The 23,493-nt window shown below is 54.5% G+C and overlaps 1 long non-coding RNA gene across 1 annotated transcript; it reads right to left on the minus strand.

Annotated features, from left to right (window-relative positions):
• Nucleotides 1-124: 124 nt before the first annotated feature.
• On the minus strand, nt 125-19,323 carry LOC142364729 (uncharacterized). The gene is made up of 10 exons (XR_012766338.1): nt 19,243-19,323; nt 18,513-18,687; nt 10,304-10,444; nt 9,307-9,467; nt 8,343-8,512; nt 5,568-5,634; nt 4,776-4,886; nt 3,796-3,977; nt 3,143-3,303; nt 125-1,109 (listed from the first exon to the last, which is right to left on the minus strand). It is a non-coding gene; the product is annotated as an uncharacterized LOC142364729 (long non-coding RNA).
• Between the last annotated feature and the right edge of the window lie 4,170 nt (nt 19,324-23,493).

Here is a 23,493-nt window from a genome sequence, read left to right on the forward strand (position 1 = left end):
GCCCCCCCCCACCTGGGCGCACTAATGAACCCGATGATCCCCGAGCAGCCCCAGCTGAGCCCTCACTCCGCCCTCCCCACCCACGGCCCAGGAGCTCTATTTAAGCTCCGGCTCAGGACCCCTCATCCTCTCTGCAGGGTGCTGTGGGTGAGTCTGGTGCTGGAACCCAGCTCCTCCACATGCTGTGTTTGCTGGAGAGACCCTGGAGGTGTCCTAGTATGCTCCTGGAGAAGCTTCATCTGCAGCGTGGGGACACTCTCTGGTTCTTCATCCATCTCTCCCGGGCACTCAGCACCCCAGGGCAGGATGGAGCAGCAGGCAAGGAGCAGGGGAGCTGGGCTCAAGGGATGGTGCCTGGTCAGGGAGCCTTCCTACAGCCTGGCAGGGTGGGTGGCATGAGGAGGGTGCCTTACTAAGCAAGATATGTGATTTAAGCCATGCATCACGGGAGGGGTAAGGCCATAATATCGCCTACACAAAACCTCTGCTGCTTCCCCACTTCATCCTGCTGTGTACAAGATGAGGTCTCAGTCTGGAGAACGTGTCTGCAGGTCCCAGGGGACACAGCAAGCAGGGACTTGGATGACTTGGGTGTTTTGGGGCTCTGGTTGTTAGACCTCCCTGCTCTATAAGGTAGGTTCTTCAGGTGGTTTGCTAAAAAACCAGTTAATCCTGTGCAGATATTTTTAAAGAGGGTGTCAGGACAGAAGCTGCTCTAGAGGTAGAAGTTCTCCCAGGCCTCTGTGCTAGCAGCAAGGTGCTGTGGCATTGCTTGCTGTTGGATGAGATAAGATATGGGGGGCTGCTCCCTTTCCCTGGAAATCCTTGGCAGGAACAGGGAACGGCATCGGATGTCAGCAGGCTCTCGGCTGCGGGGCAGGCAGGCTCTGCTGGGGAGGGTTTCAGGCGGATGGGTTTGCTCTGGGAGGCAGATGAGCCAAGCCCAGCACCTTCCTCTCGTGCAGCGTCCAGGGGGTCTCAGAGCCCAGTTAGCCCAGCTGCAGGGTCCTGGGAAGGAGGGTGAATGCAGACTTGGATCATTCAGAGCCTGGGGTTGGCAAAGGGCTGCAGAGAACTGCCTGGTGTAGTGAGCAGAGCTTCCCAGGCACCTGGAAGGTGAGAAAGAAAAAGGTGTTTGCAGGGAGGAAGGGCAGCTCGAAGTGGGTTACAACCCAAAGAACAAAAGGGGGGGTGAATTTAGAGCATGCAGTGAAATGAGATAGGAGTTGGAAGTGGTCAGCATTGATAGCAAGGATCCACAGCTGCAATGAGCGTTGCAAGACCTGGGCACTGAGCTTCCAATGCTGCCATCCTGCAAAGCTGCAAGCTGGCTGCTCTTCAGCTGTCTGCTTCTGCAGTGGTACCAATGTGGTGGGCCGCAATCCTGCAGGGTCCTGGCTGCCTTCTCCAGGGTGCTGTGGGCTTTGGGACAAGGCTGTTACAGGACCTGGGCTGGGCCATCCCTGAGCTCTAAGAAATCACGGCTGAGGCCACAGACTCAGCTTCACAAACCCAACCGGTGCCCTGTTACTGCAGCACTGTCACTGTGGGCACCTTCTCACCCAGCACCAAGGTTAGAACGGAAAATCATCTCCCCTTATGAACTTGACTCCAGCAGCTGGAGCTTGAAGAGAATTTTCTTAAAGCAGAGCTGGAAAGATAGGAACAGTGCTAAGACCTAACCCCAGAGGGAAGGGTTAATTAACTTTCCTGTAGCTCTGGTGAATGCTGCGGGGCTCCTGAGGGTGTAGGTCTTGCCTCCTGGGTTTTCTTAGCCTAGAGAGTGAAAAGGCTGCTGGGTTACCATAACAGAAGTCCCCACTGTGCCAGGCTGGATTGGCAAAGCCTCATTTTTGCCTTTTTTAATTAGCAATCCAGCGAAACAAACAATCAGACAAGAGCGGCTCCGGCTGCTGCAGAGCTGGAACAAAAGGCAGCGGTGCCTCTTGCTGCTTCCCCAGTTAGAAGCTCAGTGGGTGCAGGGGCTTGGGTGACGGTGGGGTGGGAGCTGTGCACGCAGAGGGCTTCTGAAACCCACTGTCTCCTGGAGGGATGCGCCTGTGCTGCTCCTTCCACCCACCGCTTCGTGTTATCGCGTTTCACCGGAGCGAGGAGTGTCTGAGCAAACAGAGCTAGGGAGCTTCAGGCTCCAAGCACCACCTACACCTTGCCACAAATGTCACCAGGAATCAAGAGGTTCATTTCCTATGCAAGCAGAGCCTTCAAAGGCAGCCCCCCTCCTGCTGGAAACCAGAGGGAGATGCTGCTGCTGGCTCTGGGAAGGCCCGGCTGGGATAAACAACGGGATGCAGATGTTGCCCAGGCATCCAAGCCCTCTTTCGTGAGGTGGCTGGAGTCTCCGGGTCTGACAGCCCTCCCTCCTGACTCTGTGTCTTGATTTACTCGCAGTTGAGATGGCCCCATCTGCAGTGCTGGGTCCAGTGCTGGGCTCCCCAGTTCAAGAAAGATGAGGAGCTACTGGAGAGAGTCCAGCGCAGGGCTACGAGGATGAGGAGGGGACTGGAGCATCTCTCCTACAAGGAGAGGCTGAGGGAGCTGGGCTTGTTCAGCCTGGAGAAGAGAAGGCTGAGAGGGGACCTTAGAAATGCTTACAAATATCTGCAGGGTGGGGGTCAGGAGGACGGGGCCAGACTCTTTCCAGTGGTGCCCAGCGACAGGACAAGGGGCACCGGGCACAAACTGAAGCAGAGGAAGCTCCAGCTGAACCCGAGGAAGAACTTCTTCCCTCTGAGGGTGACGGAGCCCTGGCCCAGGCTGCCCAGGGAGGCTGTGGAGTCTCCTTCTCTGGAGATATTCCAGCCCCGCCTGGCTGCGGTGCTGTGCAGCCTGCTCTGGGTGACCCTGCTTGGGCAGGGGGTTGGGCTGGGTGACCCTCAGAGGGCCCTGCCAACCCTGACCTTCCTGGGATTCTGTGAGTGCTGGTCCCTTTTTGGGCCTCAGCCTGCGACTGGGGACTCCTTCCTCCGCTGCGCTCGGGCAGGGGTGGCAAACTCTAGGTTTTGGAGGTAAGTGCGAGCTTGTTTGCAATGCCCCAGTTCGCGTCTCCTGTCTGAGATAGCTTAGGGACCACCACCAGAGAAATCAGGGAAACGGAGCTCTTGGACACCCTTGATTTCTTTACCTGCATCCATTTTCTCTGATGCTGCTGCAGTGATTGCACAGTTTGTCATCACGTAGCTGTCCTCCAGTTGCTTTTTGGCAGAGGAGTGAAGATCCTCATCCCGTCCCACCTTCACCAAGGGTCTGGCTGTGGTTCTCCAGTAAGCATCGCCCAGCCATGACCTAGGAGGCAAGACAGCTTTCCAGTTGCTTCTGCTTGGGCAATTGCAACAGCACAGGTAACGCACTCTGCTCATCCAACCCCGCTCCCAGAAAGTGCGGGATGCTTCGGAGCCTGCAGCATCCCCCCAGCCCTCCAGGACAGGACTGTGGCCCTTCCCCTCCCCTCTGATGTCTCCTCTTCCCTTTGATGTGGTCGAGCGAGCTCTGATAGGGACTAGCAGCCTCTGGCAGCCGTGCTGGGAAAATTAAACTTCCCAGATCTTGAGAACACACCGCGCAGGAAAATGTGTGAAAAATTGAAATGACAAGGTTATTCAGGTTGTTTCTTTCAAGGCAGCTTCAGCCTGGATGGGTGGTGGAGGAGAGCAGCCACGGTTCCTCTTCTCCTGAGGGGGACTTCTGCAGGGTCTTCTACTTAAATCCCAAAGCACTTGTCAATTTATGGACCAAATCCCAAGTTTTGCAGGTATACCCGCACGAGTTGCTTTTTACCTTGTTTTTTATTTGGGTCTTGAAGTCCTTGGCTGTCACCTTAGTGGGGGAGGTGGTGGCTCGCAGACCTTTCCTGCTCCTTCTCCCCACGCGAGGGCTGGCAGAGCCAGAGCATCCTTGAGTCCTGGTTCAGCCTCTGCACTTTGCTGGGGATAAAACTCTGCACTGCAGCTTCTCAGACCCTTAAAAGCAAAAATCATCAAGTCAAAGATGATGTAATTAATTTTAAAGAGATTCTATTTCATTTGATGGGGGAGAAAGTGAGAAAGCAGTGGGCCCATGCTGCCTGCACCCACCGGGAGGCCCTGGACCCTGGCACGGGGATGGGCAGGAGCTTCCCCCTGTAGCTGTAGGGCACAGCTGACCTGTCTCAGCGTAGGTGCCATCAGCACATCTGCCTCTGGAGCTCCAGAGAATTAATCGTTCCAAATATTCTATATGCAGACGACTGTTTTTTGTTGCAGTGGAGATTTGTGGGAGAAATGCAATAGTAAAGAAGCTTTTCAGGATTTTATCAGAAAGAGCCTGGAAAGCAACTGTCTTCCATTTAATGAACTTTTTTTTGTGGCTGTTATTTGGCAAAAGGGGCTGGTTTTTGATGCATATGGGAGGAGTGTTTTTGACAGAAGTGAAACGGATGCAGAAAAAGTCTCCCCACTTGGCTCCGCGTGGATTTTTGTCGCTGAGAAGACAGAGCACGAGCCTAACTGGAATAGGCAAAAGCTGCCAGGAAAGGGACTGCTAAATGGTGCCCTGTTCCTCACCCGTGCCCTGTTCCTCACCCGTTCCCTTTACGGGGCCTCCCAAGCGTGGAGTGCGTCCTTGACTTTGCAGGATGTGGGGAGCTACAGCGAGAGAGGCTGAAGGCACAGGAGAAGGGCGCAGGGTAGGTGGGAGAAGGCATGCCTGTGGGGAGGGGGCTTGTCAGGAACCCCCCCAGTGATGCTCCCCAGGATGAAGCTGTTCAATCATTTCCATACCAGATGTCGGTGCCGCAACAAACAGTCTAGGGGTTGTGTAGCCAACACGCTCTTTTCCTACGCCAGCACGGCCTCTCTGGTGGGGATGCGTCCTGTGGATCAGGAGCCTGTCTGAACATTAAATTGTTTAGGTAAATACCAGCTGCTGCTTTGTCCTGTCAGCAAATAAAAGCCTCTCTTTTCAATTAGTGTTGCAAGGTAGAACAGTGTTTAAATAGCTACACGGTCTTCCCCTGGAAAATGAGTAACTTAAATAGAAAAGGTACGGTGAAATCCTGGGGCAAGTGCTCTAGCCGAGCTGCTGCAGTCGCTGGGAGGTCAGCACCGCTGCGGGGACGAGGGGTAGGAGAATGATTAGGACGATGGCAGCGGTGAGAGGAGGCACAGAAAAATGGCTTGCTCGGGTTACCCAGCAGCAGAGGCAGGGATAGAGATGCAGCACAGGTGGGCAGCGTCCCTGCCTGCTCGGGGCGGGGGCTTTCAGAGCCCCCCAGCCCAAACCTTTGATGCTGGAGGGGACCTTCCAGCCCCTGCTGTGGGCTCTGCACCCACCATGGCTGGGCTGGCACCTCTCCCTGGGCTCCAGAGCCAGAGAACACCAAGCCTGAGCTGCCCTTGCCCTTTTTCCCCAGGACTGTTGCAAACTCTGCTTTTCCTACGTATTTACCAAGCACTAGAGGGCTGCAGAGACCTGCTTTTGGAGCTGCGGACCCTGAGCCTGATGCAGCCTCTGGCCCTTCAAGGAAAACGGACAACAAGGATACGGAGATGGGATGGTTTGGCTCTCCTTACCTGGAAAGAGGAGACCAGGGTGCTGGGACGCGGGCAGTTGGGAAGTGGCACTGCTGGTGGTTCACACCTGGGAGGGAAACAAGAGATGGGAAGTTCTGCTGCTAAACCACAAAATAATTTGAGTTTGTCCTCAGACCAAACCCTCTGCTTGGGGCAGGATCCTCCAGAGCAGCTTGCTCAGGGCCGTGTCCCGTTGGGTTCTGAGCACTGCCAAGGACAGGGACACCCCAGCCTCTTTGGATAACCCAGTCTGGTGTTTGGCAGCTCTCGTGTTCAAGAAAAAAAAAAGTTTTTTCTTGTGTTTAAATGGCATCCCTGTATTTCAATTTGTCCCCTTTGCTTCTTGCCCTTTCAGCGAACGCCCCTGAGCAGAGTCCGGCTCCATCCTCTGGCTGCGGCGACAGCGGAGCTTCGATTGCAGGGTGACTACGCTAAAGGGTAAGGCTCTAGATTTAATTAAAGGAGGAAAATGACACCTAGAAAAACTGGTGATATCAAGGTAAAACAGGCTTTTTCCTTTTCAGTCCCTTCCAGCTGCTGAGCACATACAGAGCACAACCAGCTGATATACACAGCCTTCACTTTTTTGTCCCTTTTTACCATATTCAAGTTTGTACAGCCGCTCTTCTGGGCTTACGGCTTCTCCTGAGTTTTGTTTTGACTCCCAGAAACCTTTATCTGGATCCTCATTACCGTTTCGGTGCCCAAAGTTATCCATTAAAGCACGCAGCCAAGCATAGGTGGTCTTTGAAGGCCTCCCAAGAGACTCAGCATCGCTTACTGCTCCCCTCAAACCCGCACAACCACGCACCCCTTGAAAAATGCCAGTGGGGAGACTCCAGAAAAATGCCAACCTCATCCCCTCCCCCTTCCCAGCTTGTCTTTCCGGGACTAGGGTCAAGTGCAGCAGGCAGATGGACAAGGCTGACTCCCCCTGGTAGGGAAGGAGCCTGTTTCATCCCGGGTGAATGTCCCAAAAAATCCCAGGCTTGCCCTCCTGGACAGGCAGGAAAAGGGCCCCTTTTCTTTCTGCTGTCAAATCAGACCAATGTGAACCAGAACTTTCTTGATCTGTTGTGTTCTAACAAGCCCTGCTCCTCAACACTTGAAAATCTGGCCCTGAAAGCTTTGGAAAAAAAGCCCTACATGTGTATAAATATTTTTTTCTTACTTCAAAACGTAATTAGACAGCCACAGCGGGACAGAATTTCCAGCATAATTACGCAAACAGAAGTGGCCGAGGCCAGCGCCTGCTCTTCAGCCAAGACAGGCACCGTCTCTGCCTGCAGTAACCCTGTTACCGGTGGCTGACGAACAGGACGAGTCTCCCATATTTGCTTTAGGGTGCAATTCACCCATCTGCGGGGGGGCAGCACAAGAGCTGTGTTGTAGTGATGTCTGATTTCATACCTATAAATAAGGCATAAGCGACGCACGGCCTCGCGCTGCTCCTGTACCGGGGGGTGAAGCGCAGCCTCCTGAGATCACTGTCCCCGCGTGGCCCTGCTCCTCGTCATCCCCTTCAACCCCAAGTGGACAATCCCCCACGGCATCCACCTTGCTGTCTGTTCAGCAAGACAGTTCATACTTGGGTGCTGGTAACCAACTCTGTGCGCTAAAAAAACCCCCAAAAATCTACCCACAGCATTCTGAGCTTAAATACTACGGCATTATAATCCATACTGGACAAATGCGCTTTACAAAGAAGCAGCTGAGTCCCCCAGTGCCCACTGTGCTACTGGAGAGCCCAGCGCAGGGCTGCGAGGATGAGGAGGGGACTGGAGCATCTCTCCTACAAGGAGAGGCTGAGGGAGCTGGGCTTGTTCAGCCTGGAGAAGAGAAGGCTGAGAGGGGACCTTAGAAATGCCCATAAATATCTGCAGGGTGGGGGTCAGGAGGACGGGGCCAGACTCTTTCCAGTGGTGCCCAGCGACAGGACAAGGGGCAACAGGCACAAACTGAAGCAGAGGAAGCTCCAGCTGAACCCAAGGAAGAACTTCTTCCCTCTGAGGGTGATGGAGCCCTGGCCCAGGCTGCCCAGGGAGGCTGTGGAGTCTCCTTCTCTGGAGATATTCAAGCCCCGCCTGGATGCGGTGCTGTGCAGCCTGCTCTGGGTGACTCTGTTTTGGCAGGGGGTTGGGCTGGGGGACCACAGAGGGCCCTGCCAACCCCAAACATTCTGTGAAAATCACAGAATTCTGTGATTTTCCTGCCGCTGTCCTGTATAAGAAAAAACACAGAGAAAAAATCGGAGACAGAAAATATAAAGACATTTTTCTGGCTGTTGACTTCCAGTTCTGCTTGTTTCTCCTCTTGAGTTCGTTTATCCACCGAGAGGATGGCAAAGGGAAAAAGGATGAAAAGAAGGGGGGGTGGGAAAATCCCAGGTAACAGGGGAAAAAAATTACACCTGAAAGCAAAGAAAATGGGGCAGTTTTAATAAGCCAGACTTCGCAGGTTGTTTTCAGTTTTTCAGCCCTTACAGTAAGAAATCAGAATACCACTGTAGTGAGACAAATTGCTACTTCCCTCAAAAAACAACCTCCTGGCAAAATCTTTGCTGGCAATCGCTGGGAAGGAGCTCGGGGCTGCGCTGGGGGAAGGAACGGGGCCGGGCGTGCTGCGTCGGGTGCAAGCGCTGCCGCCGGCTCTCCCCAAAGCGGCCCCGCTGAAGACCACCAGCCCCGTCCCTTTCGTAGAGTTTCGCCTTGACAAAAATCACCTTCCTGGTATTTTTTCCTCCTGCGGTTTTGCCAGCAGATGGCAGGTACCCACCAGGCGATGGCGAGCGGTGGGCAGATGGAGGACGCCTGGCCCTCGATGGGGTGAGACCCCCGGCAGAGCTCCACGCCGGAGCGCAGCTTCTGCTCCTGGAGCAGCAAGAGGCTTCGAGGTAGGTTTCTGTTCAGCACGAGTGACCGCAAGTCTCTCCAGAATATATTCCCCTGGATTAAAACGAGAATAGAAGAGAGGATTTAATAATTTGGGTTGATAATTTGGCCACCGGGCACCAAGGACGCGGTGTTTTCCCTCTGTCGACGGCGTTCCTACCCTCTGCGGGGATGGAGGAGCTCGGAGTGGCTGTGACCGGCCAAAAATCAGAGCAAACCTGAGCCAGACCCGCAAGAAACAACCCAGCCCTAAGCCCGTGCTGTTCCCTGGGTGGAACTGGCTTTCGCCGGGTGCTGTGCAGAGCTTCTCGGGGAGGGAAGCTGGGCGCGAGACCCGGGCACAAGGCGGGCGAGGACAGGGTCCAGGCGCTGCCGCCGCCTTTAGCCCTGCTGGGTCCCCGCTCTGGGAGTTGAGAAGGGACACGGCGAGGTGATGGCACAGGGGGAAGCCGGGCTGGCGTGTTCCTGTCTGTCTTCGCCGCCGAAAGGCAAGAAAAGGTCAAGGTACCCAGCAATGAGCATCCTGTCACCGTCTCGCTTTTGCCTACTGGAAACACCCCCTTTCAGCATCTTTCTTCTGGGCCTGTCGCACCGTAAATGCAGTCTCTAGCACTTTTGAGATGTTTAATTACTGTTCTTCGTATCATTTGTGTTGATTACCTTTTTGTCTTTGGGTAAGAGAGCAGGAGAGTGCCTCACACCGAGAGCAAATCACCGTTTGATTGGCAGCGCTTCCCAGAACAGCTTCTGCTCCCCCCTCCCGGTGCTAAACATGCTAATTGCATCCCAAAACAACGCCGGGCTCCTTCAAAAATCTCTTTTTTATATCTCAGTTGCAGGCCACTTACTGACAGAGGGAGCTGCTCCGACGCTCATTGCTTCCGGTGTTCACGGCTGGACCCCAAGGTCATCTTGCACTGAGGAAGACTCAGCCCTGGCCATCCTTGAGAGATGTTTGTTGAAGGGTCCCACGGAACGGCTCGAGGCATCCTTTCCCGGGAGGGTTTTCCTAAAGAGGTAATGCAACTCCCTTAATTGCAGATGAAGCACATCACTGCCTATGGAGCACATCTGGTCGTTGGATTGGTCTCTTCTCCCAGGTAACCAGCGACAGGACAAGAGGAAACAGCCTCAAGTTGCGTCAGGGGGGGTTTAGATTGGATACTGGGAAAAATTTCCGTACTGGAAGAGCGGTCAGGCCTTGGACCAGGCTGCCCGGGGCAGTGGGGGAGTCCCCATCCCCGGAGGGGTTCAAAAACCGTGTGGATGTGGCACTTGGGGATGTGGTTTAGTAGGCGTGGGGGTGTTGGGGTGATGGCTGGACTTGATGATCTTAAAGATCTTTTCCAACCTTCATGATTCGATGATTTGCAATAGATGGAGCTATTTCCAGCTGCGGTCTGGCTGCCTTCTCCTTCCCAGCCCAGCCCTCCCGCACGCTCCCCACTCTGCCCACACCTTTCCAAACGCGTGGTGACCCCGAGCGGGGCAGCGGCCCCCCACGTCTCGCACACAGCACGCTGCTTAATGCCCTGCTGCATGGAACGGGCTGCCCAGAGAGGTGGTGGAGGCCCCATCCCTGGAAACATTCCAGACCAGGTTGGACAGGGCTCTGAGCACCCTGATCCAGTCAGCGGTGTCCCTGCTCGCTGCGGGGGGGTTGGACTGGATGACCTCTGGAGGTCCCTTCCAACCCAAAACTTTCTATGATTTGCTTCTCTGCTGCTTGTTTGTCGGTGGCGTGCACCCATCGCACAGGGTCGGATGTTCTGCGGGCGGTGCTCTTCCCCCCGCATCCCTTCCTGCGCAGCCGGAGAATTCCCCGTTCAGCATTCCTGCACCCACCTGCCTTTCTCCTCTCGACTCCAGCCCGCTGTTCCAGCCGACGGGATCTTGCTGAAGCCTCGGTCTCTCCTCCAAAGGGCCGTACGCTTCCCCTTCTCCCGGTCGCAGCAGCTTTCCCTTCGGATGGGCTCTCCACTCCGCCTGCTCGGGACACACAAACCGGCCTCGTTGCTGGGGGCAGTGGCCGGCTCCCAGCCCCTCCTGGGGACCTTGGGCCTTTTTTCATGTCCCCTGGGTCAGCCGGTGGGAGATGACCTGCCCCGGGTCGGACAGGCCTGTCCCCCACCAGCACCCACCGCTGAAAACGCCATTTCCCTAAGTCATTTCTTGCCCCACCCCGACCCGTGAGCCCGATTTTTCTGTACCGTGGTAAACGTTCTGCCAGGAGAAGACCCACACGTGAATAAAAAATCCGGCTGTCCTCCTTTTGAGGAGAAATTGCTTCAAGCAGCAAGGAAGATGTCTGATCTTGGGACTCTGGGAGCCAGCGTTTGCCAGCATCGGCGCGGGGGGGGAGGCGGGGGTCACGGCAGCTTACGCTCATGAATAATGAATGTGACCCTGTAGCTATGCAAACGCAACCTAACAAGCTTCAAACTAAATAAAAATCTTGTTTCTTAGGTCAATTATTCACCAGTCTCCTTCCCCGGCACTCGCTTGGATTTTGGGATGGAGCTGGTTTATCTGAAGCGGGGGAAGTGGGCGATCAACAGCGAATATCGGGTGCCCTTGGGAATCCTGGAGCTTTTGTGCAGCCTGTAAAGACCAAGAAAAGATTCGTGGGCTGAATACATCGGGGATCTGATCCTGGTCAAGATCTCCTGGCCTTCTATGGGAATGAGGGAGAAATAATCAGCGGTGGGTAACCTTCCCTCCACCAGGTTATTGCAGAGCAAACTATTTCAGGCTTGACCTTCTCTTAGCCGTCTGGTGACAGCCAGAAGCGAGACACGGGATGGTCAGATCTCGCAGTGGTTGCTTCACCCCTCTTCCTCCTCCAGCTTGCTCGTCTCGTGCACGGCGCGGGTGCTTGCCACGTCCCCGGGCTGGCGGGTGGCTTTTCCGAGCAGCGGACGGACGTCTGGCAGCGTGCTACGGCCCCGCCAAGGTCTTTACTACTATAACACAGCGCTGGATGGCTTCCAACTGCTTTACAAGCCCGTGTCAACCAGGTGCAACGCAAAGCCGACGAAGAACGACGCTGCTCGATCCAAGACGTGGGGTGCTGCATCGCCCGCTCTTTCTCCTTGCCTTCAAGAAACTCCCACACGCATCGCCCAAAGGAACAGGAAGCCAAAAGCTGCCGCTGCCGTTTCTCTGCCGAGGTGACCTTTCTAGCTCTGACGAACAATATTCTGCACAGCTGTTGCTGGAGCAGAACTCACCGTGTCGTTTTTTTATATCTCTGTCTCTTGTCAGGGAGAAGCTACAGTAAATTCTCCTTGGACGGCTCGGTGAAATCCTGACCCGCGTGCTGATCACGGCTGTGTTTTCTCAACTCGGAGCACGGGCAAGGAGTTGTGTCAGGTTATTGATGAGCCCACAGCAGCTTTCACCTGTTTTTTTTCCCCTTCTGTTTTTGGCACCTGTATATACCTGGCTTCGGTCATGTCGGGCCATTCTGTTTTCAGCGGTAACACAACGTGACAACAAGGCATTTGCAACTGAACAACCGGGTCTAGGTCGACCCGCCTGCTGTTCTTCTGCAGGGATAAACCATCCCAGCTGGCTTGGGTCCTGCACCTGGGGAGGAACCACCCCAGGCACCAGGACAGGCTGGGGCGGACCTGCTGGAGAGCAGCTCTGCGGAGAGGGACTGGGAGTGCTGGGGGACGACAGGGTGACCATGAGCCAGCAGCGTGCCCTGGGTGCCAAGAAGGCCGATGGGATTCTGGGGTGCATCAAGAGGAGTGTGGGCAGCAGGGCGAGGGAGGTTCTCCTTCCCCTCTGCTCTGCCCTGGGGAGGCCCCATCTGCAGTGCTGTGCCCCGTGCTGGGCTCCCCAGTTCAAGAACGATGAGGAGCTGCTGGAGCGACAGCGACAGGACAAGGGGCAATGGGCACAAACTGGAGCAGAGGAAGCTCCAGCTGAACCCGAGGAAGAACTTCTTCCCTCTGAGGGTGACGGAGCCCTGGCCCAGGCTGCCCAGGGAGGCTGTGGAGTCTCCTTCTCTGGAGATATTCCAGCCCCGCCTGGACGCGGTGCTGTGCAGCCTGCTCTGGGTGACCCTGCTTGGGCAGGGGGTTGGGCTGGGTGACCCACAGAGGGCCCTGCCAACCCCCACCATCCTGTGATTCTGTGAGAGCAGGAGCAGGTCTGGGTGCTGGGTATCCAAGTGGGACAGAGCCCCTGGCTCCACAGCCCTGCTTCTCACCCCGTCACGGACCATGAACTCCCCGGAGCAGCTCCCGTGTCCTTGACCAGCACCTCACCCACGGTGGGCACAACCTGAAATAAATAAAAGGAGCGTGTAGATGGGAAACCACCAAGTAATTGGATTTGGTTTCTTTTTTCTGCTGTCCCTCTTGTGCTGCCTGGGGAGGAGCAGGTTGGCAGGGGCGCGATGGGAACAAGTCAGACCGTGTCCTGCTGTCAGACAGCTCTCGTGATGAATCGCCAGTCTTCTGATGAAGCACAGCCATCTTCCTACTCTTCACCTGAGAGAAATTATGCCAAGCAATTACGGAAATTGAGTGTGAAATTGCGCCGGTGACGGACTGCCTGATGTGGGCACCGGAGAGAGGAGCCGGCCCACTGCCTGCGTCGCAGCTCCCACCGCGGCGCTGCCGGACATTTCCCACCTCTGGTGAGGAAACCGGCTGCAGCTCCTCGTGGCTACGACAGGAGGAAGATTTACTCTTTCCACAGGTTGTCAATCCCGGTGCCGGGAGCCCTGAGAAAACCTGGCTCAGAGCGAGCGGCCACGCCGCGCTCGTAACCGCGCAGGGTTGTAGGGGATCTGTTACGCAGAGGGTGGACGGCAAGAGCTCCTGCCCTGGGAGGATGCTCTGATCACAGCGGAGCTGTTAGTTCAGTGGAAAAATTCAGAATGGGAGCAAGAGTTTCCCAAAAAGCGGGCAGAAAGGGTGGGCGCTTCTCGTCCTCACCCTCTGGTAAATGAGACAGAGGGCAGGGAAATAAATAATAATAAAAAAGCTGGTGTTGGGAAGATGGGGGCTACAGCCATCATCGGTGCGGGAGGTGAGAATGGTGGTTTGAGGAGCCCTCGCCTCCCAGCAGAAAGAGATCCGTGGTGGGACCGTCGCACCTCGACTCAGAGGGACTCACGGGCCTCAACCCACGTTGAACTGGTGCCCAGTTTGAGGGCACTGGGAGACACCGTGCTCTGAGCAAGCAGAGGGCATCGACCACAGCAGCTGAGCCTCGTGGAGCGACCGAGAACTGCAAATGAGAAGCAACGTAGTTAATGCAGGCACGAAGAACATCGCGGAAGGGGTAGCTCTAAGTAAATCTTTCGTGTAATTAACAGTACAGTGCTGCAAATTAGTGGAAATTACATACTGGAATGCTTGGACGAGAGCCACGCCGAGGGAAAGCGCCGGCTTCTGTCGGATCCGAGATCGGCTGCTTGTGGCCGGCCAAATACCCGACAAGAAACCCACCTGGAGACCCGCCACGCTGCTGGCACCGCCGAAGCAGGGAGCCGCAGGCCGCGGCGGCGAAACCATCGCCGCTGAGTTCATACGTGAGAACAACAGCAACGATCAAAGACCAAAGCCCAGAAAACAGAGGCTCGTTACGGAATAATTACGTGGGTTAAAACCTTCCTGTCCTTTCGCCTTTGCCTCAAGCCTGGCTCCTTTCTCTGGGGAAACACCGGCCATGGGAAAACACGAAAGGAAGGAGTCCTACCCCAAATATTTAGACATTTGCGCCTTTATCTTGTGCAGAAACAAAAACAAGAAGAGAAAAAGCAGCTGCCTGGTTAGCACGCCCGCTGCTCGCTTTTATGTGAAGGGCTGATGTCTTCTTGGTCTTCCTCCGAAGGAAGGTCCCGCGGGCTTCCGCTGTGCACCGACGGCAGCAGGACCCCTCCGAAAAGCCCCGGGCCCCGCGGAACGAGGTTGGGCATCCGCAGCCCACCAGCTTTACCCGTCTAACGGAGCGAGGCATCCCTGCGCGGGCTGCGACAGCATCCATCACCCTCTAAACCGAGCAGGAAGGCTCCCTTCCCATCGCCCAGTACAGACATCTTCGCCATTGAAGGCGAAGGGGCAACTGGCACAAACTGAAGCCGAGGAAGCTCCAGCTGAACCCGAGGAAGAACTTCTTCCCTCTGAGGGTGACGGAGCCCTGGCCCAGGCTGCCCAGGGAGGCTGTGGAGTCTCCTTCTCTGGAGATATTCCAGCCCCGCCTGGCCGTGGTGCTGTGCAGCCTGCTCTGGGTGACCCTGCTTGGGCAGGGGGTTGGGCTGGGTGACCCCACAGAGGGCCCTGCCAACTCCTGCCATGCTGGGATTCTGTGTGTGTGATTCCTGCCCTCCTCGTTCCCCCTGCGGATCCCAGAGGAGCACTGGAAACGCGAGACGGGATGAGAAAAGCTCGTATCGGCACATCGCTTCCCTCGGCGCCAGCACCACGGTGTTTGCTTCGATGAGGAACTCGGCGGATCCAGCGGACGCACAACCGCCTGGGTGCAGAGACGCTTCAGATAATGAGGAGGCCCTTCCAACCCCTACCTTTCTATGATTTTATGATTCTATGAAAGATGCTGCTTTTACCCAAAATGCTGCCTAGCTCTAACGACAGCACTGGCGACGATACCCGCAGCCGTACGCAGAACGCTGTCTACACGTGGGACCGACAGCAACGCGCCTCCTGCCCTCCCTCCACCTTTTATTTTCCTATTTTTTTTCACCCCGAAAGTCGAGGCAACGAACTCTCCCAGCCTGCTTTCTTCGCAGAGAAAAAAACCAAAACCAAACTGGATCTTGCCTCTAAGGGAAGTCCCCCCCCCCCAGAGGTAGGAGCAATGCGCTAACGAAGGGCACGCCGGGCTAACGAGAACGCGGTACGAGCGGGTGCGAAGCGGGAGATGCTCCCGCCACCTCGGTGCGGGACGGCGGTCCCGGCTCCCTCTCCGTGAAGTAAGATTCCCCCAAACCTGGGAATCCTGAGGGATTTCTCCTTGGCCGATCTCAAAGGAGAAAGCGAGGCTTTTTATTCCTCATGGGAAATAAATCTGCTCGCCCTGCAAAAGGCCCTTCCCAGACCCCGGGGCTGTCGGTGCCTCTTCCCGCGGCTGCAGCTCCTGGGAGCACGGGCAGCAATTTCTGGGCGCTCTCCCCGGCACGTGCCGACAGGGCGAACCTTCTCGGGCGCTCCTCTGCCAGGCAAACCGCTGCTACTTTCGTATTTTTATTCATTAAGGGAGTGAACGGCAGAAATAGGCAAATGTCTCCCATGGCATCGGCGCACTCCTTTAAGGTGATATGGGCCTGATCTCGTCAAAATTAATGGCTTATGGTTATTCATGCTATTATTCTTAATGGGGCCAAGCATATACTGTACCCAGCACGAAGCAGCGCTTGACTTGCCAAAGATTTATCACACATCATGACCTGGCTGGGCTAACTGTAAAGTATAAAAACTTCACTGCTAATAACGACGCTGCGCTCTGAATGAAAAGGAAGGAGGAGGGAAAGGTACAGCGGGCTCCCACCCACCCATCCCAGCACCTTCTCGGGCTGGGGATCTCCTGGGCAGAGGTCGGGACGGGCACCTCAGGCCATCGGAGGCTGAAGATGCGCGGAGCCGGGCAGGCTGCTCGGTCTTTATGGCAAGAGCCATCATTTTGTTCTGCCTGTGTAAAGCAAACGCCCTCCTAGTGCCTCATGGCGTGATCCAGCTTCCGAATGGGTGAAAACCGTGTGGAGAGGGACTGGGAGTGCTGGGGGACGACAGGGTGACCACGAGCCCGCAGCGTGCCCTGGGTGCCAAGAAAGCCAATGGGATCCTGGGGTGCATCAAGAGGAGTGTGGGCAGCAGGGCGAGGGAGGTTCTCCTCCCCCTCTGCTCTGCCCTGGGGAGGCCCCATCTGCAGTGCTGGGTCCAGTGCTGGGCTCCCCAGGTCAAGAAAGATGAGGAGCTACTGGAGAGAGTCCAGCGCAGGGCTACGAGGATGAGGAGGGGACTGGAGCATCTCTCCTGCGAGGAGAGGCTGAGGGAGCTGGGCTTGTTCAGCCTGGAGAAGAGAAGGCTGAGAGGGGACCTTAGAAATGCCTCTAAATATCTGCAGGGTGGGGGTCAGGAGGATGGGGCCAGACTCTTTCCAGTGGTGCCCAGCGACAGGACAAGGGGCACCGGGCACAAACTGGAGCAGAGGAAGCTCCAGCTGAACCCGAGGAAGAACTTCTTCCCTCTGAGGGTGACGGAGCCCTGGCCCAGGCTGCCCAGGGAGGCTGTGGAGTCTCCTTCTCTGGAGATATTCCAGACCCGCCTGGACGCGGTGCTGTGCAGCTGCTGTGGGTGACCCTGCTTGGGCAGGGGGTTGGGCTGGGTGACCCACAGAGGGCCCTGCCAACTCCCACCATTCTGTGATTCTGTGAAAACGTCTTTACAAAGCCATCGACCCAGGGCCAGACCCTTCAAAACCAACCACCTCTGGCAAACCACCTGCGACATGGCAGAGCACCGGTTCCCACGGGTGTAACCGGGGGGCTCTGTTCCCGCTGGGGCTCTACGGCAGAGGCACAGGCGTCACGTGAAGACAGCCGAGCTGGAAAGTTCACGGCAGGCTCCCTCCGCCAGAGATCACACCCAAAATATCGCAAATGCAAAACCTGCCGTGAGAGGGGAAGGGTAAAATTCAACCGAGCAGCGGAACCCCACTTTTAATTACAGCTCCGACGCCGAAAACGCTCGCGCAGCCTAAACGATCGCGGAAAGACTCAGCGAAACTGCCAGGACTTCAGAGGACGCAGACTGAAAATTGCCTTCATTAAATAAAAAGAAAGAAAAGGCAGGGAGATATATAAGCACTGTAAAGCTCCTGAATGCTAATTCTGGACTGCAGAAAAACATCCTTCCATATGTTTATTAAAAACATATGCTTCTGCCCATTAGGCCGCGGAGAAAATGATTTTATTATTCCTCCACTAAAAAGAAATGTTCTTCTGATTGCAAGCAAACATTTCTGTAACAGAAGGAAACCTCCTAGGAAACGCTCTCCTGTAGAAGAGGGTTTGGGTTTCTTCTCTGCTCCAATTGCACAATTTCATGTTTTTAATCAATGCGTTAATTATTATTAACCTTACAAATACAATATCCCTAATTGCTTTATTCCTTCATACCAAGGACGGCAAAGGAGTATGAAAAGGGCAGGTCTGAACCCCAGACCAGAGGGTTTAAACTAAAAGAAAGTGGGAATTTGCCTGGTTTTGATGTCTTCAGCACTAGGGTCCCCTGGTTCGTTAGGAGCGAATCGGCTCCGCACCGTACTTGATAAAGAGCTGCAAGACTGGAAGGCCTCGATCAAAGCATTCCTATTTCTGCATCAGAGTGAGAGAGAGATTTAAATCGCCGTTAAACTCGAGTGTGAGTCTAACCTGCCCAGTTCTAGGGCTAATACCCCCCTGCTCTCGGAGCTGCGAACTGGACGTGCAAAAATGGGAATTTCACGCTGGACTGGCAGTGCTGGAGCCTGAACTTCCCTGCGGACCACGGAGGAGATGTAAGGAGGGCAGGCAGAGTCAAAGCCTTGCCCACGCTGGGATGTTTACGGATTACCAGCAACGCTGCCCGTACGGACAACCCAGAGCAGCACGGACCTTTGCGGGGACACAGATGCCCGTTCTCCAGGCTGGGAGACCTCGCTCACCAAAGCTGCAATGCTCACAGGTGCCTGATTCGCTTCCTCACGCCCAACTTCGCTTGACTCCGACGCAAATCTGTTTAACGTCCTTTCACCAGCTCCGCCTCGTTGAGCAGCAGCAGCTACAAAGGGTTCATTGGACCTAGGGGGGCTTCAGCTGGATGGAGTGAACCAAGGCAAGCAGGGTTGGACCCTGCGAAACAACACGTCCCCTCGTTCCCATGTCCCCCGTATCGAGTCAACGGTGGATTTACACCAAAGCAACCCCTTTGGCAACTTCGCTGAAGATGGACAATCTTGTTTGTCAGTTCTGATTACAATTACAACGCCTCCTTTCCGACTCAACATGCAAATATGACTTAACTTTTACACTTACAGACTGAGTACGCTTCGATGACGGTGCCCGTACGTTCGTCTGCATCCCTACGTGGCGCACGCGAAGGCTTGGCTGATGCTGGGTGGCAATATGACGCTGAAGTGGGAAGAGTCCTCTTCTTAGGCCAGCTAGAGAGGTCTGCTCCCCGAGAAGGGCTTGGGGACGCACGAAGCTCCTTTGATAAGAAAGCAAAAGAAGAGGCATCAAGGATGGAACCAACAGGCCCAACACTTCTGGTCCCAAGAAGGGAAAACCAAGGTCTTTGGTCGCATGCGCTATCAGCAGCGTCCATCAGGGAATCGTTTCACCCGTTCACGCCCAGCCTCCCCTCATGAAAAGTCTTCCCGAAAGCTCTTGGGAACCGTCAGTATAAGCTGGTAGTTCTCTTTGCTTCGCACGTTCATTTTTTCAGTGGCGCCACTGGTGTAGTTTTAGAAGAAAACTCTGGATTCTGCATGAGTACCGCAAGACTCCAGAGAGAAGTTTTTTTTAAGGAAAATAACATAGCATTACACACTTTTATACATCCCAAACTGTGGCAAGAGTTAGTGTGTGTGCGTTCTCGACGTGCCTAGGGATACCATGTGAAACATTAGCCAGAAAACCGGACAAGATATTCAAAAGAATTTTTACAAAACCAATAAAACCCATCAAGAAGCAACTTCCCATCATAGCAATGCTTTGTCCTGCAAAGCTCTTCCATCTGTGGACTGGAAAACGTTTTACTTACAGATAAGGGGGGTTCAGAACACTGACGCACTCTGTTACGTCTGCATTCAGACCGAAGCAACGCCAAAGCGGACTTCAAGGTGCAGGTCTTCTGACGATGAACACTGCATGAACACAGAGCAGGAGGCACTTTCAGACCTTGGAGAGATTATAAGTCATACGGACGGGGCAACGAATCAGAGAATGAAATTAATTTTTTAATGCTCAGAGACCTAAATGTCCCAAATCAGACAGCATCCTACTCCAGCCTTCCTCTCTGTAGGATCTTCCTGCTCATAGCCCACCAGCCAGGTGCCTTCGAGTGGCAACGTCTGGGCCACACGGACTGGGCTCAGTTAGCTGAGTCTTTTGATACACCACTAAATTTTCCCAGATAATCGCCAAACTGAAAATTGGATGACAGCGCGTTGGCTGTGTTTACCCATCTGCTACCACTGCTCTTATTTTTGTGGCGGCAGAGAATTTCCGATGTGTGTCCATGCACGTTGTACGCTTGGAGGAGCCCGGGTACATGTTAGCAATTCTTGCCAGTGCTCCTGCCAAGCTCCTTCCCTTGCTGTCTTGTTTATAAATGATACCTGTATGGACGTAGTTACTTGATGTGTGTTTCAATTAACTCAGATCTGGGGAACTCTTCTGCTTCAAGCTAATCAAAGATCGCTGTGAGGGACTTGAATGTCTCAAGGCATCGCAGACAGAGCACATGGACCTTATAAATGCCTCTAAATATCTGCAGGGTGGGGGTCAGAGGATGGGGCCAGACTCTTTCCAGTGGTGCCCAGCGACAGGACAAGGGGCAACGGGCACAAACTGAAGCCGAGGAAGCTCCAGCTGAACCCGAGGAAGAACTTCTTCCCTCTGAGGGTGACGGAGCCCTGGCCCAGGCTGCCCAGGGAGGCTGTGGAGTCTCCTTCTCTGGAGATATTCCAGCCCCGCCTGGCCGCGGTGCTGTGCAGCCTGCTCTGGGTGACCCTGCTTGGGCAGGGGGTTGGGCTGGGTGACCACAGAGGGCCCTGCCAACCCCTGCCATGCTGGGATTCTGTGATGCAGATGCACGTGGCATTTTACCAGCACTCTCCGTGCCTTAAAACATAGGTCCAAATACATAAATTAAAAAAACACCCCAACCCACAGCTGAAACACCAGGTATCTCTGTGCTCAGCCTCAGGCTCAGCACTGCCAGACCTCACCGACTGCAGCGGGGAACACAGACCTGGGGAAAATTTGCTGACAGCAGTAAAATCGCACGTCGCCTTGGAACCGACGCACGCAGCGCACCGCTCGGCTCGCGGTTCCTTTCTTCTCGTAGCTGTCTCTGTGAAGAAAGGAGCCCTGAATCTTGTGCAAACTGTTCCTGCAGTGTGGAGAAGCAGGGAAGGCTTCAACAACCTTCTGCAGTCGCAGGGATTCAGACGCCATCTGCGTCCCTGAACGCGCAACGACTGGCATCCACAGACGCTCGTCACCTCGCCCGCTCTAAAAGGAAAGGACGTTAACGCCGTCGGCTTCTGCCACGCAAAGGCTGCCTGGGCCAGCAAACACGGCGCGCGGGCCACCGTCCAGCAGCGTTCGGAGCCAAGCCGTGCAGGTGATGGGCAGACAGCAGATGCCAACAGAGGCTCTGCGCGTTTTCAGACTGGCTAAGCAGCGCCCAAAGCCGTTCCCGAGCTCCCAGACCGCAACCCTGGCCGATACCGATGCTCACAAACCAGCGAGGGGACCGGCGACGGGCACGAGCCCACAGAACCCCGCCAGCTGCACCCGTGCCAGCCAAGAGGTCGATAACGAAGAGGTGGCTGAAAGGACATGATAATGAATATTAGCTTTATGGAAACAGAGAGGGAATATCTCACTGGGGTTTGTGCAGTATATGTAGCTTAATGTGTTGTTTATAAGACACTTAAAGCAATGAAAATTACCTGCAGCCCCTTACCTGTACTTCAGTATGGGCGCCTGGTCGCTGGTACTTCAAGAGAAGATGTTAGGAACATATTTTTGCATGTATGATTGTTCAAAATACAAGGAGACCTACTGAGGAACCGCTCAGCCACGGCTACCAGAGCTGCACAGACACACGCAGCTTCTGAAGGCTTCGTCGTAATCGGCCACCCAAACCCAACAGCTGAGACGCTCTCATTGAATGCCTGGCTCTGGACAGTTCATGAGCACCGGCTCACAGAAAACACCAGGAGAAGAGGAGGATTTAGGCCTTTCACACCTCGGCAACTTAACGATGCACAGGAAAATCCGCTGAACCCTGCCCGGGTGAAGCCCACCCAACATTACTCCGCTCCTGCCTGGACTTTTTCAGACACGCGTTTCTTTTTGGCTTCAGCAGAGACTCACTGAACCTGTAGCAGTGACCACAGAAATGAAGAAGTCCACATGGTATCAGCAGCTGGGACATGGATAACGAACCCTGAACAAAGGGTCTTCAGTATTTCATAATTAGTAAATGGAGAATACCTGTCACAAGCTAACTCCACTGCCTAGAACTTTCCTCTTAGCAACTGCCAATGTAGGAAAATAATTAGTCTTTTGTTCTCCCTCACGTTTCTTCACACAAATAGACTGTAAAAAAGATCTACTGATCTTTTTCTCCCCGGAAAAAAACGGCTTTAGAAAAGGCACGAGCTGTTCTCGGCCTCAGCACAGGGGAATTGCTCTCTTGCAAATCCCCCAAAGTCAACTCAAATCCCCCGTCACCAGAGCACACACTGGAAAAGTCATCTCCAGTAATTAGAGAGGGAAGCGTTTGGCATTACCTGTAGTGACTGCAACGCAGCCCACGCCGGGCAGAACCGCGCTCAGATCCACTGATCTGCACCAAAGTCTGCACGCAGGAGCGGACGAGCGCCGCGGGCTCTCGCTGAGACCCCGGGAGAGAAGCCAGCACGCCGCCGTCTCGAGACGCACGCAGCTCTTACGGTTCCATGCGCAGCTCCTGATCGCCCTCGGGAAGGAAAATCACAGGTACAGAGAGTCCCGGGGTCCTGTCCTGCCGCACGCCAGCACCCATTCGCCTCCGACGTCTTGCCTCGTAGCCAGGTTTCTCACTCTCTATATCTAAAATTTATATATTTTTTTATATATATACTTAAAATTAGGCTGTAGCTTCTCTGAGATATGATTTTAAATGTGCACCTGGACACACAGAGCGCTGGCATAATGGCAAGTTTCAGATGACAGAGCCACGCAAATGCTCCATGAGATGCACGCTGATGCTGGTGTAGCACTGCGTTATCCTCTTTCTCTCTCTTAGGTGCGGTTAAAAATTGAAAGGTTCATTGTAGAAGTCTGCCTTCTTTTTTGGATGGAAGGCTGTAAACTTTTTCCCTGATCTCACGTCGTTTTGTTCCATAATTTGCATTTTAGGAAGGAAAAAGAAACCTCTCCATAAGGCTCCAGTGTATAAATCTCAGTTTATTGTTTTCTATCAGGGCAAAATGTTAGTTCTGTGCCAGGTGTCTTAAATTAATAGGCTACAGGTTTAAAGGAAGGAGAAAATTGCCAAAAATGTTCCGGCATTTGTTCTAGTCTTGAAAAGCCCCGATTTAATTAATCTCCCTTCATCAGAAGCAGCAAGCATGGGTCTAATTGCAGGCTCAGAAGCATCAGTTGTCCAAATGATTGGAGGGTAGTTAGAGACGAAAGAGCGTAAAACAAGGCATTGATGAATGCAGGTTTATTAGGAGCTCTGTCTCATTGACTTGTCTCGTGAAGCAGTTGGAAATCGGCTACAAAGTCATAAAAGAAAATTAAAACACATAAAACTTTGTTAAAGTAACGCGGAAAGGCCTGCATTAAATGAAAGAAAAAAAAAAAACAGCGAGGCGCTAGGAAGTGAGAAGTAAAACACCTCGTAAAGACTTACTGTCCGGCCCAAAGCCCACGGAACTCAACGGCACGGCGACGCAACGAGCCGCGGGCCGTCCCTCAGCCATCAGAGGAGTGCTGGGGCTACGCCGTGCCGCCGAGCAGGCGTACGTACCGCTGCGGGACAGGCCACCTCGCGCAGAAACGCCTCGGCCTGGGGAACCACGCGGGGAGGTGCACAGGACGATGCAAGGTGATCAACATCGCGGTGACCAGGAGGGCTCCCAAGGACGTCAGCATCGTGGTGACCAGGAGGGTTCCCCAAGGATGTCAACGTCACCGTGACCAGGAGGGTTCCCCAAGGACGTCAACGTCGCCGTGACCAGGAGGGTTCCCCAAGGATGTCAACGTCGCCGTGACCAGGAGGGTTCCCCAA

Source organism: Opisthocomus hoazin, chromosome 28 (assembly GCF_030867145.1).
Source record: "Opisthocomus hoazin isolate bOpiHoa1 chromosome 28, bOpiHoa1.hap1, whole genome shotgun sequence".
In the NCBI taxonomy this organism is placed as follows: Eukaryota; Metazoa; Chordata; class Aves; order Opisthocomiformes; family Opisthocomidae; genus Opisthocomus; species Opisthocomus hoazin.